We start from the raw sequence: 14,303 nt of genomic DNA, 5'->3' as shown, positions 1-14,303 counted from the left end.
GCGCGCGCCCGCGCGCGCGCAGGGTGCGTGTGCCGCTGCAGCCCTCCAGAGGCTGCCGGCCCAGAACTGCTCGGCGCCCGCGCCGGCTCCCCACCGCGGCGCTGCCCCACCCCCACCCTGTCGCCCGTGCAGGCTCCGAGTGAATGAACTTGATTCCGGGGATTTTGAAGGAGGCGGTTCGCCTTGCACCCTTTCTGCACCCCCCGCCCACATACACACACCGCCCCCCAAATCCAGTTTTCTGCTTGGGGTGGATGGGGAAGAGGTGGAAGCAAAGGCCGCCCAGACAATGGAGGGAGGAAAAGTGAGCGCCTGGAGCTCCGAGTCTACCTAGCTGGGGGCTACGGGGGGCGCTGGGGCTACCGGGTCCTCGCGGGCCCATCCCCAGGGCGGGGTCGCCCCGCTTCCACGGGTACTGCTGGGGCGTTTCGAGGCTCGCCCTCGATTCCCCGGTCCTCTTTCCACCGCTTCCCAGCTCTTGATTTGTCCCCTCAACTTTAGCCCCTCTCACTCCCTCTGGTTTCTGTCCACCGTCCCCTCTTCCCTCCCCCAGCGGACCTGGAGGAACCAGTGACTTTTTCCTTCACCAAGTGGGAGTTATCCACATCAAGCATTTCACAACGACACATCAAGAAAAGTAGGCAGGTTCAAGTCAACCATGAAATGGTCACTTTTTAACCCCGTCCTGTCCTCATTAGGGAAATGCTCAAACACAGTCCGTTTTCAAAGAGCGCTCTTAATGAGGCGAGCTTGCCAAGTTTACCAGCTGCAGCCCCCGTAAACCGAGAGCCCAAAGAAGAAAGGCGCTGGGGGGTGGGGAGTTCGGGAGGCCGGGGAGGGGGGCTGCTGGGGCTAGGAAGACAGGTAAAGTCGGGGAGATCGTGCGGACCCCTGCGAGTTAACCCTTTCGGCCACACGCTCTGGGAGCGGCCTCCCTGCGGTCCCCGCCCCTGCCCCGGCAAATCCTGAAGTCAGCGTTCTGACAACGTTAATTTCCTTTGTGCGGGTCATTTCTTCTTTTTGAAAAGCTGGGATAAAGTTGGCAGTCTTTATGGATGAAAGAAATGAGGTGACATTCAGGGTTAATCCAAGTAAATACTCATTTCTCTCAGAAATTTTAGGCAACCTCATCTTAGATTAAACACATACACACACACACACACACACACACACACACACACAGAAACCACCAGCACGAAAGCATCACTTTGTATTACACATTACACTGCATCTCTTTTCTCACCCTCACCAGATTCTGAGGGGAGGGGGTGGGGAAGCTCTACTGATAATACCAGCTTTAACTACTGGAGTTTCCCTTTGAACAAATATTCAATTTAACTGGAGTTAATTTACCATAAAAGACATTCCCCTTGGCAGGAATGCACTAATGTCCTTGAACACACCTCTTTGAATGCCTGGACTCTCATAGAAGCCATTATTTCGGGGTCTCTTTAAAAATCGAGCGCCCATCTCTCCTTCTCTCCCTCCCTCCCTTCTTCCCTCCCTCCTCACCACACCACCCCCAGTGAAATCCTGGCACCCAGAGAGCACTCCTTTCAGCCTGAGAGCCCAGAACCAGCCGTTGTCCCCTGGCAAAAAGAGGCCCAGGGCTGAGCCCTGGGCAAGTGTCTCCCGACATCGCTACCCCTCCTCCCTTTATTAGTTTCCCTTTCCCAACAAAAACCATTGCCTTCTGCCACCAAAACTAGGTTGCATCCAAAAGTTTTTCACAAGCTTAAAAAAGAAAAACGAAAAATTGACAAGTATTACACAGAAGAGCCCACAAAAGCTTCAGCAACACCAAGGGCGAAGAAGCAGCGTCAGATCCAGGTAAGACCCCAGAGAAGTGAAGATGTCTGGGGCCTCCCAGGCCCATCACTTAGGGGTTCAAATCTCTTTCAATTGCCCCATGTTTGAGGGTGCTTATGGCTGGTGGCACTTTGATGACCATAGAGGATGCTTGATAGTTTTTGGTTTTGATTTGTTTCCCAGAAAAAGGAAAATGAGATAGGAGCATGGTGAGGCGAGGAAAACCAAAAAGGAATGAAGAGTGAGCAACAGAGACTTCCTGAAAAAGAAGGTTTATGGGGGTGCTCAGTTTCTATGGCTTTGACTGTCTTCTCAGGCCTTGCAGCCATGTGGAGAATGGCTGACACCCCCCAAAACACTTCTTGTCCAGCCAATGCCAAGGTCATTGCAGGCCTTCCCTGGAAGAACTCTAGGGAGTTGTTTGGAAAGAGGGACTGGTGGATTTCGGTGCATGGGATGCCTGGCTTCTCTTAACACAACACTTGTCCACCACCTTTGGTTTGAAAATCTCAATCTTTTAAATCCCAGGTAGAAGGAGGAACTGAGTAAGTGCCTGCATTGTATTCACTTTCCATTTTTTCTAGCACGTCTGTGTCGTGGTATTAAGAGTGGAAATATCTCTGAAAAGTTTCTGATAGTATCAAAATGGGCCAAACACTTCTTAAACTTTGGTACTTACCACTCCTAAACTCTTCATCTCTCCCTCCCACACTGAGAGGGTTAAAAGCACTGGTGTGACAGGCCACTTTCATTCACCCAAAAACCTGGCTGAAGAGGTAGAAAGAAGTGAATGATTCTCTCAGCAACAGGAAACTCTGTTATTTCAGTATTCTTAAAGATCTCCTCCCTAGATCTCCTTGCTACCTTATAAGGGAAAAAAAAAGTTTCCTTTCTAACTAACAGAAAGTTTATTGATTTCTAAATAGAATGCCAGTGCTTCAGCTCACTGGATTTTTCAAAACCCAGTTGTATATTTGAAATAAGCAGTGCTACCACATTTGAGCCTTTCACTGCAGATCTCCAGAGAGGAGCTTGACATCTCAAGTATCTAATATTGTTTTTCTTTTAACCTTTTTCTTCCTAAAGAAACTGCAGCGACAGGTTGCAAATCCTGGGCAGTTTCATGAAAGATTTCTTGGAACTTAACAAAGCTGTCATTTCCAATACACGCGATGCCTTTTTTTTTTTTTTTTTTTTGCTCTTGCATGTGATTTGCAAGAAGGTTCAACAATTCTACACATCCTGGCTGCATCACCAATATCAATATTTAAAAACTAAATACAAAAGAGACAGATGACCTCCTGACCCCAGAAAGCAGGCCTGCAAAACTGCAAGTATCTACCGCACCATGCCCTGGGATCTTTCCTTTTTCCAAATGAACCACAAAAATCATACATGTGTAGTCTGGAAAACACAAATTTATATCCACAAGGAGGAACACCAAAAATCCACTCATAAATGCATATATAAACAATCAAGAAGTATTGAAAGTGCCTGTACTTGATGAGAATTGCAAAATCAATTTTACCAGCTCAGGTAATCAAATTACCCAGCTCTTAAACTACTACTGAGTACCACTACTACTGTCTACTACTCTTAAACAAAAAACAAAATCATACCCAGCCCTTAAAGTACTACTGTCAAATTAGGGTAGTAATTGTTTCCCCACCAGAGAATTCACAACTGGTTAGTTTCCCCACCCCCATTGCTAGCCCTTTGCTTTTCACTGAAATGAATAAATAACCTTGGACCTTTTTCTCCTCCTCTGGGAGCTGTTTGGTGTCCCCTGAGGACAAAAGTAAATGAGAAAAATGACGCTGTTAATAATGTCACTGCCGAAATGCCTCTACTCCACTGTTTAAAAAAAAAAAAAAAAGCGTCCCACTAAGTGTGTCTACATTTCTAGCGTATTTACAAGTTATAATACAGCTCTGATCTCAACACCAACTGAGCCAGATTCCTCCACTAAGGTTATCCGGTTTTCACTTCTCAACAGGATGAGGCCAGTTCATCAACAGAGATTCCCAACATTGGAAGACACTTGCTCCACAGATTACAAAGTCAGCAGTTGCCCTGTAACTTTTGCATGATGTATTTTAAACTTTGAAAATAAAGGTAATAGTTGCCTCGCTTCATCCACAATGTTACAAAGGTTCCATATACTCTCTCACACAGTGTCTCTTGTCTGCTGATATTGAGAGAGTTGCAGTTATTGCTCTTTTTCAAAATAGCTGACCTATAAAGTAAAACTATATGATCATTTTATTTCTACATGTAAACTGGCTTCTATTACCCATATACACATGCCTTGTAACATAGTAAAACAGATGGGTTTTTAAGACAGGTATAGAAAGCTCTGTCCAAAATGGCTAAGTAGTCTTTACATTCTGTATTAAGTATAAAAAGTACATGGCAGAGCAACTCAAACTTTCTGCACCCCTTTCTCTCATTTCTTCTTTGAAAACTGCATAACAATGCATAACAACAAAATTTCAAAATCAAAACAATACATAACAACAGAATTGTGCATTTTAATTTTCAAATTAAAATTTAAGGAACAATTATGTAATTACAAAGAAAAAACACAAACAATTGGGCCTAAACAAAATATATGTTCAGTAAACTTTATCTCTGAATGTATCTGAAATTTTAACTACACAAGCCAATAAATTTCAAAGCAGTAATATTATCAAATTGTGTAATGTCAAAAACTCCAAAAACAAAGTTACAGATGTTCATGACATCACATTGACTCAAAATTATGCTGCTGTTCAGTCTGACCATATTAAAATTAAATGGATGCCTATGTCTGCTAAAGAATAAAAATTTATTTTGGACCTCAAACAATGAAACCGTCACCATTTCTTGTATGGAACACTCAGCTAATCAATTTCCTATTAAAATACCTTTCAACAATACTTGGCTTTAAAATTCATCAGGGCCAGTAAAAACGTTTTCCCAGTGCACAAGAATGCAGTCCCAACCACCGATGATAATTACCGTTCTAATAATTTTATTGCCCAAGCACTTTTTCCTGTGTTCTTCATCACTTAGGCAGGAATCTGTAGTATATTGCATCGGTGAGTTGGAGTGCTTGACCTTTGCCCACATATGATTTAATAGGGACTTTTCAGCGCTAGAGCTTTCTCCATCTCTCATACCATTAAATGAAAACATCAAACCTCAAATGTAAAACTGGAAACCACAACGTTTTGTGTTTCACAAACTCTTTGCACTTTTTACTTAGGATGCTTAAAGGTCAGTTTCTTTGCCTAACAATGCTTTTCTTCATATTGTAAATACACTGGAAAGTCACACTAATTCTGATTTTGATTAAATCTTGAACTCCTCAGTCATATACACACATACACCCTGCTTATTTACACGTGCATTTTTTTCTAACCACATAAGCATGCGTGTGTGACTTTCTGGACTTATTCCATTTTAGGGCTGATTTAAATGTCTGTTCAAGTGTGGGATCAAAAGTTAACTTTTTCCCGCCTATTGGAAGTTAAAGTTACAAGGATGGTGCTATAAGATCCGTTCAAAGAAAGTCAGAGTTAATCTTGTGTATTTTGGCGCCTTTTCCCTGCCAGCTACTGTACTTGGGGGTGGGGGAAAAATACTTAGAGATCTTGTCTGTCCCGTCTCAAGTTCAATGGCAGTTCTTCCAACCCGAGCAGAAGATGGCCATGTTCACAGCCCTAATAATAATTCTGATCACGCCACTTCAGCATCTTGTGTCAAAGTCGAAACTGGCTTCCCCGCCCCCTTCAACCTGAAAGCTGCCAAGTCCTCACACACTTCACATTCAACCACAACTTAATGGATGGGATATTGTGCATTAAAATGTGTCCCAGACGTATTGGGGAAAAGAAGACTAGGGGAACGAGAGATAGAGACACACATAGACTTAGGAAGAGGAAAAAAATCGGCAGCAAAAATAGCGGGGTTGGGGGGAAAGTATTAACAGGAGTGGAAAGAAATCCATCAAAATCTGTTTTAAAAAGTTGGTGGGGGGTGCGGAAGAAAGGCTAACAATAGGATGCCACGAATTCAGGGATGAGGGGATGGGGGTTAGGACTAAACTTTAGAATGAATACTGACTTCAAACATTCCAACACACCAATCAGAGTTAAATAGTACTTCTTTCACTTAAAAATGTATTTTTAAATGAGAATATCTGTGAATTAAAATGGAGGAAAGAATGCTTCAAGAGGAGAGAATGGCCTACAAGGTAGAATTAAAGTATCATTTGAACAGTAATTTTTTTCCACCACTGAGGGGCGAGGGGGATAAAGTAGAGAGTTACAGCAGAACAAAATGCTATATTCTGCACCGTTTGGACTCACAATGTTACTCACTGATTCCCGTCATAAGAGTGTGTCACATGTACTAAAGTTGCCAACGCTAAATAATAATACATATTAGCAAATTAGTTCTGCAAATGCAGCACTATAGCTCACAACCTGCAAAACAGAAGTGACATTTAGGAAAGGGGTAAAACAGCCACTTTGCAATCCACAAACAGGAAAAGAAAAACTGTGCCAGGGATAGGAGGGGGTGCAAAGAACGAATAAAAGAAGCAAACAAAACCCATCATTTCAAAGCCACATACCATCGCACTGTATTGCATTAAATAAAAGAGATCTTGAGTCTGTAACAGAACCCTGGGCCGCTGACTTGACGTGTCTCAGGTACAGATTTGTGGATTTTCTCAGGGGTTGTTTTGGTGTCGCTTTTTGTGTTTAGTTTTAAAAAAAAAAAAAAAAGGCAATCCGGGAGTAGTCTTATGTATTTTTTAATTGTAATTTCTGCACTGCCACAATTCTTGGCCCGAGAAGAAAAGGCGGTCAAAGTCAAGTCTAAAAGCAGGCAGCCCTTCAGTCTGTCTGGATTTCCAGCTTTCTTTCCTCTCCCTTGCAGAAGGCTGTTTCTCGTGGTTGACTTGAACGCCGTCCAGGATGGTGTGTGTGTGTGCGCCCGCGTGTGCGTGTGTGCATGTGTGTGTGTGTTTGGTGGGTTTTATTGTTGTTCTAGCGGGGCTGCTCCAGGAGTGGAGCTGCGCCGGTCAGATGCAGCCGGCACGGCCCCGGGGTCGCGCGATCGCCCCTTCCCCGCCCTCGGATTGGCCTGGCCTGCGGCGGGGCTGCCCCAGAACCGCCACCCAGCAGCGCACCCTTCCGCGCCCGGCCCGCGCTCCTCCTGCAGTCGCCTCCCTGGCTTTCTCTTTCTCCGGCTCGCGGCGCAGCCCGCCCCGCCCCACCCCACCCCGGCCGGCCTGGGCGCGCGGGAAGCGCGGCTCTTCGCTTCCGCCTGGCGGCGGGAAGGAAACCGAAAGGAGGAGCCGGGGGCGGGCGCGCCGCGATGCATATTCATCAGGGCGCCCGGGGCCGGGGAGGCGGGAGCGGGCCTGAGTGGGTGTGGCGGCCTGCGCCGCGCGGCGCCCCTCTCGAGCGTGGGTGGGTGCGTGGGTAGCGGTGGGGGTCTGGTCTTTGTGCGGCCGCGTGGGGCCGGAGAGCGGCGAGGGCGTGACCGTCTCGGGGGCTGCTGCCCAGGCTCCCCGCGCCTTTGTGCTTCCTGACTGTGTGTCTGCGGCGCGCCGCGGGCAAGGGGCCCCTCCCGGGCCTTCTGGAGCGGGAACCCGGCCGAAAACGCCGCGGAAAGACTCTAAAACAACAATAATGATAAAGAGTAAGGAATTGCTGTTACTTCCTCACTTCCCGCCACGTTGCTGGCTTCAACTTCGCCAGGCCACGTTTGTTTCCGTGTAAGAGGACTTCCGAAATGTTCCTGGCTGCGCAGCGTTATCATTAAAGCAAAAAGACCAAAAAGAGCGCACTTTGACTTATATTGATAGGTAGTCACGCGAATATCAAAAAAATAGATCAGTAATTTAGAAGTGGGTGAAACAACCAACACCAAAGAGATATACAACCCCGGAGTTCCCAGAAGTAAACACTCTAGAGGAGATCGGATAGTGAGTTAATGTTCATAAAGCAAGCAGTTTTGATCAGCATTTTGGAAACTTAAATATATGCAGGGGAATTTTTTTTTTCTTAGTTTTTGAGTAATGCAATTCTTTTCATGTAGTATCTGTAGTTATGTGGGGAAATAATGTTAAACAGTTAAATTGTTATACAAGTATTAGAAGTAAAAATATAACACTAGCCCTAACATTTACTTAGTAGTAACCCACATACATTTAGAAAAGATTTTATTACAGAGATCCTGACTAATTATGCAATTGCACAACAGACGACGATAGCTTCAGGTATTCTCTAAAAACCCTGTTGAATTACGTGATTACCAATGAGACTAGAATAGCTCCCGATGAATTATTCTTATCTCTCTACTAAATGTGAGCACGTCAGTATTTTAATCTCAATTATGTTTACCCTCAAAGTCCTAGAGAACTTAAACAACATTGTTCAGGTTCATACCTCCTACAACACACAGTATTTTTTTAAAAAAAAAGACATGGCCTCCTTACCAAAAGGAAAGTTTTTTCCCCTTATGCATATATACACATCATACATATGTTTGGCTGTGTGTGAATAATATACATAGCTATTTTCAGTGATAATAAGTGCAAAACTAAAAGTGGGATTGACCCAATTAGACTTTAGAAAATGCCCAACTTTAAAATAATTTGTTTAACTGCAAGTTTAACAGTTCCCAATTTCCCCTCCAAAAAAATTAGCATATACAGCTTGGAGAAGGGGAATGAATGACTGGGAGGGAGGGGATACACACATGTATCTACCTCCACACTCAGCTATAACTTCCCAAGGAAAATTAATTTTTAATGTTTATCTTGCTCCAAGTTATTTTAACCACTCAGCGAGTATAGCTATAACTCAGTCTCCCCACTCAGTTCAAGTGGGTAACAAACAGATCTGTTTTCATTCTAGGATTTCCAAATAGTAATTTCATGGTCAAGTAAATCACATTTAGTACTAAGGAAACAAATATAAAATATAAAGATTCTATGCAGCTAAATAAAAAATTTATTTAGAGTGAGAAGAAAACACTTGACCAGAAGAATGATGGATATAGAAATAAGTAACATGTAAGTAACACTTACATGGGCAGTGTTATCAAATACTAAAACTTTTATGTAAGTGTGCAACAGAAAGTCTTCTCTGTTATTATTTGAAGTCCGCAGCAGAATTACCAATCCACCCCAATGTCATTTCATGCAAAGGAGAAAGGACATTATAGAGAGAATCTAGATTTGTTTAGGAAATATTTTGAGACACAAACTAGGAAAAGGAATAGGGAAAGAAAGAGAAAAGTATTTCCTCCATTCTCATGATGACCTGGAGGAATCCAGAGTTTGTATCACCTGTCAAAGAATTTCTATCTAAGCATTTTATTTAGTCATAAAATGTACCATTGTGTGTCACGTTCAGGCTTTCATAGATTATCTTTTTTTATTTGGATATCATTTGTTTCTTTTGACATGTGAAGCTTATAATGATACTTACTCCTATATCCATCATTCTTCTGTTGGTCAAATATGTACACATATTATCATTAGATGATACCTAAGGTTTATAAAATAGGGAGACTGATTTTCAAGCATGTCTTATAGAAATTGGTCTTGCTAATTTTTAGTTACCTCAACGTGTTGTTGCTTCTAAATTTTTTAATTGGCAAATAGTTATGGTCTTTTAATCTACAGTGTCGCCTGCTTTTCTGGTTTTCATATTTTGCAATGTAAATAAATATGCAAAAAACTGAGAAGTGTTTTGAAATAGATGCTTCTTTTTAAATGAAAATTATCTTGGTTGAAAGCCTTTCTAAGAATATAATTAAGGTCCAGTATCTTTTTATATTAATCTTTTGTTATAAATTATAACTAATCATTCATTTTTTAAAAATAAGCACTGTCCAACACTAGTTAAGCATTTTGGGCCTCTGGCACATCTAACTGAGTGATTCCAATGTTTTTAAATGTCATTTTTTTCTGCCTTAAGTTGCAGGCACAATTCATTCCATAGAACTTACCAGAAGCTTCACAAGTACACTTGCACTTAAGATTTTTCTGGTTCTTCCTAAAGCCAATTAACTGGTAATGCAGTTTCTGTATGTTTTCTTCAAATTAAGAATTTAAAAAATGTACTAGCAACATCTGTGTGTATTTATCTTTGAGAATAATCACCATATAATTATTTCTAAAAGGCCTGCATTATTACAATGCTTTATATCATAATTGAAGTAATTCCTCTACCCCATCTAAACCAGTAATTTTCAGTCATTACCCCAAAGGTGTTTATTTTGTCTTACTTTTCTATTTCTCAAAAATAGAGAAAGTGTGTTTTAATTTCTATGATTTTTATATTATTAAAGGGTACACACTGATTTATTAGATTTTTATATTTAGTCCATTATTATACCAGAATTTGTGCAAATTTAAAGTATGTAATAAAGATAGTGGCATATTTAGGATGCAATACTAAATGAAACGTATACCATCTTTTAAAACAATTGGATGATATTGAAAAATAATATTTTTAGAATTTAAAAAATACATATTTTTGAATATGAACATATAAACACATTCTTTTAAAACAATTGAATAGCTATTTTTAGAATTTAAAATGCATATTGTATTTTTTAATATAAATTTGGAAAGATTCATATTTTTTATTGCCTCAGGCAATAGTTTGAAATATTTCCTAATTATATAAAAATAGGGAGGCTTAAAGTAGGACATTTATAAAGTGCCAAATGTTGGCATTTTGTCAGATTTCAATAGATGAGAGCTGTCCCTGCACTACTTTTATTCAGGAGAGGAGAGTGCATGTCTAGTGTATCGTCCTGTAAGAGGAAAACCCAGGCATAAATAACAAGTCATGGTAATAATTTGTATTTTTCATTGGTTATAGCACTCTTCAGCTGTAATTCATTATGCCTCTTCTTTAGATATTGGTGGTAAAAACAAATGCGACATCATTCCTACAAGACATAGTCGCCCATCATAAAGAATTATATTTGTGGAAAAGACTTCAAGAAATTACAAGATAGGCATCTGCAGTGGAGTTGAAACACCACACTGCCCAGGACAGGCACACTGGGTCATTTTCTAACCATTGAGAGTATGGGTACAAAAATAAATATACACATGCAGTGTTCCTTCTTTCGCTAACTACATGCTGCACCTGTGCACACATAGATCTGATGACATCTGCTAACATAATAAATCTCAAGTGGTTTGTGGTGTCATCAAAAACCTGAGATGGTGGTATGGCTCATAGCCTTACCAACCCCAGGCTATGGCCTTGTTAAATTTCACAAGCTAAATAGAGACAGACTCAGACTTATTCCCTCCACCAACCAGAGGTTTTCAAGAGCAGGTTAAAGTGGTTTACAGAAAAAAAAAAAAAAAAAAGCCTGTAGTTATGACTCAATGTGTGAAAAATCTGCTGTCTGATTCAACAGTGGTAAATCCAGGATGCCTTCTAGCTTCAAAAAATAATGTTTATTGCAATTGTTATGAATTATCAATTTGAAGTATCAATGATTTCTTAGCCTACTTATGTTTTTAAGACTTATAAAAATACTATGAGCAATTAATCTTCCTATCTTGCTTACTCATACTTTTGTGCAACTTTAGAATTTCAACCATCAAAATGCCCTTAAAAAGAAAACAATAAATTGGAATCAATTTCAGCTATAGTGATTAAATTGAGCATAAAAAAGCAAGTGTTTTCTGCAAAAAATTTCAGGATATTTTATGCCATATGTAAGGTTTCTGAAACAACAGAATTACTAAGGTATTTTTTTTTAACCATTTTCAAAAAACAGAGGCATCTGGCAATCCAGAAATTAGTGAGGCAACAGGATGCACGAAAGCGCTAGACAGTCTACTGATCCTTCAGTATAGTCCTGGCAAAAGACCATCCTGCCTTTTGCTCAGTGAGGCCACGTTCAAAAGAAAGTCAATGTTAATTCCCCTGTATTCAAATCCTGTGGCCAAATGTCCCCAGTGTCACAGATTCCTATTGGCATATCTAGAACATGTTGATACCATTTCAAGTTGCCTTTTACTTAAAGAAGATCAATAACTATATTTTGTGTCTATATTCCATAAGTAAGAAATCGTAGGTGCAGCCCAGGGAGTAGAGGAGGAATTCATTCCTACTACAAACACACATTGCATGCTTAGCATGGGTCTGGACCTTGGGCTCGGTGCTGCCATACAAGTATAGATAGGTTTTTGAGGATCTCTGCATTCGTGATATGAAGGCCTTCTATTCTGTTGTGCTAATATTTTCCTCCAAATTTGTTTAGAAAAGAGTAGCCTTCCCATGGGGTGTTTTGAAAACCTTCAAATAAACTCTAAATAACAACCTGTGGTTTTCTGCTCACTTTGCAGGCAGCTGATGTGGGCTTGTAGAATGAAAATAGTGTTCATATAGAAACCAAAGAAAAATGTAATTAGGAATGATAAGTCAGCTGCCCTTCTCATCCCACTTCATCCACTAAAACAAAACAAACCAAAACAAAACCCTCCTATAATATATTCAAAAGTCAAACAAACAAAGTTGGGAAAATTTTGATACCACTATGGTTCATGATGTGAGAAATATTTTTGTAAACAGAAGAAGAGAGAAGGGAGCAGTGGTAGATGGAAAAATTCAGGCACATAGAATTTACCTAGCACCCAACCAATGCTGCTTTCTTTTACCAACTTTTTGTTCGAGGATGATTGACAAGCAAATACGGAGGTCAGAAGAGAAATACAAGTTTTAGGAACATACCTAAAGTCACTGCCTCTACTTTTTTCTCTTCATATCTGGCACCCTCTGAATTGCTCCCCGCCTTTTTTTCTTTTGTGATAAGGTCTTACTCTGTCACCAAACCTGGAGTGCAATGGTGCTATCAGGGCTCACTACATCCTTGACCTCCAAACCCAAGGGATCCTCCCACCTCAGCCTCCTGAGTAGCTGCCACCACAGGTGTGCACCACCATGCCTGGCTCATTTTTTATATTTTTTTGTAGAGATGGGATGTCACCATGTTGCCTAGTCTGGTCTCAAACTCCTGGGCTCAAGCGATCTTCCTGTCTCAGCCTCCCAAAGTGCTAGGATTATAGGCGTGAGCCATGGCATGGGGCCCTGAGCTGCCCTTAATATGTATATATATTTTAACCATTATCTTTAATTTTTTTTGGTTATGTGAACAATAGTAGAGATACTTTAAATGAACAATTAACAACATAAAAAAGATATCCACCCACAGTCCCATCACCTAAAAAATATGTTTCATGTGCATATATCTGGTATCTGCTTATATGTTTTATATATATATATATATATATATGATTGCATAGTTATAATCTTAAAATGAATATGATTTCATTTCATAATTTTTCCACTTAATTTTCTGTTTGCATTGTTGATATTAGTGAATGGTCACAAAATTGTGAAATTAGTGACAAATGGTCACAGAATTGTAAAGTTGTTAAAATTAAAAGAGACTTTTGAGACCTGTAGATAAGAGATTAAGAAACAAAACTGGAACCAACTTTTGTTTTTTCCCTCCTAAATTTGTAATGTTGATATTTACTGTTAACATTTAAAACTTGGTATATTTTGTTGAAAAATCTAGATATTTTGCTTTTTTTGAAAAAGTGGAAGATGAGACTTTTTGGGCAAGTGTTGCACATAACACGAAGAGTTTGGAGTGGAGTAGCAACTGCCCCCTTTAGATGGGTCTTGGTCTCCACAGTCCCCTTTGCCCCTTCTTGTATCATACTGGCCTGCTTTCCTCACTTAGATTTCTGACTTGCTTTCTATACCCCTAAGTGTACAGTTCTTGATCTAGATCAAATGCTCTTCTTATAGATGAAAAACAAAGTTCAGAGAGGTAAAGTGACTTACTTATGGCTGCTAAGCTAGTCAGTTGCAGTGCCAGCATCCTAAAGGACACCTCCTGACTCTAAACAAGCGCTCTTTGTATTAATGTTTTTTTCAGAGCATGTGGGGAAGGGGCTTCTGTGTGCCAATATGAGCAGCCTCACCATAACTACTGTGACCACAAGCTCTTTTATAGACTGAAATGTCCCAGGATAGCCACTCATCACCTTTTATGCTCCAGGTCATAATTAACATTTGATGTCCACATGCCAAACACCTGACCCCCCTGCAAATCCTGGGCCCACTCACAGTGACTCCTCGTCTTTCTCTTTTTCTTTTCTTTTTTTTTTTTTTTTAAGACAGAGTCTCACTCTGTCACCCAGGCTGAAGTGCAGTGGCGCAACCTCAGCTCACTGCAACCTCCGCCTCCCGAGCGGAGAAGAATTGTTCAAGCAATTCTTCTGCCTCAGCCTCCCGAGTAGCTGAGACTACAGGTGCGTACCACCATGCCTGACCAATTTTTGTATTTTTAGTAGAGATGGAGTTTCACCATATTGGCCAGGCTGGTCTCCAACTCCTGACCTCATGATACGCCCACCTCAGCCTCCCAAAGTGCTGGGATTATAG

General features: G+C 40.9%; 1 long non-coding RNA gene across 1 annotated transcript in view; it reads left to right on the top strand.

The window, feature by feature from the left end:
• Positions 1-1,274: 1,274 nt before the first annotated feature.
• LOC129043816 (uncharacterized) overlaps positions 1,275-14,303 on the top strand; it is a 42,746-nt gene continuing 29,717 nt past the window's right edge. Inside the window, exon 1 of the long non-coding RNA XR_008504536.2 lies at positions 1,275-1,830. This is a non-coding gene — a long non-coding RNA (uncharacterized LOC129043816). The remainder of the gene's footprint in view (positions 1,831-14,303) is intronic.

The sequence above is a fragment of the Pongo pygmaeus genome, chromosome 13 (assembly GCF_028885625.2).
Source record: "Pongo pygmaeus isolate AG05252 chromosome 13, NHGRI_mPonPyg2-v2.0_pri, whole genome shotgun sequence".
NCBI lineage: Eukaryota > Metazoa > Chordata > Mammalia > Primates > Hominidae > Pongo > Pongo pygmaeus.
This window is presented reverse-complemented; position numbering and strand designations above follow the sequence as displayed.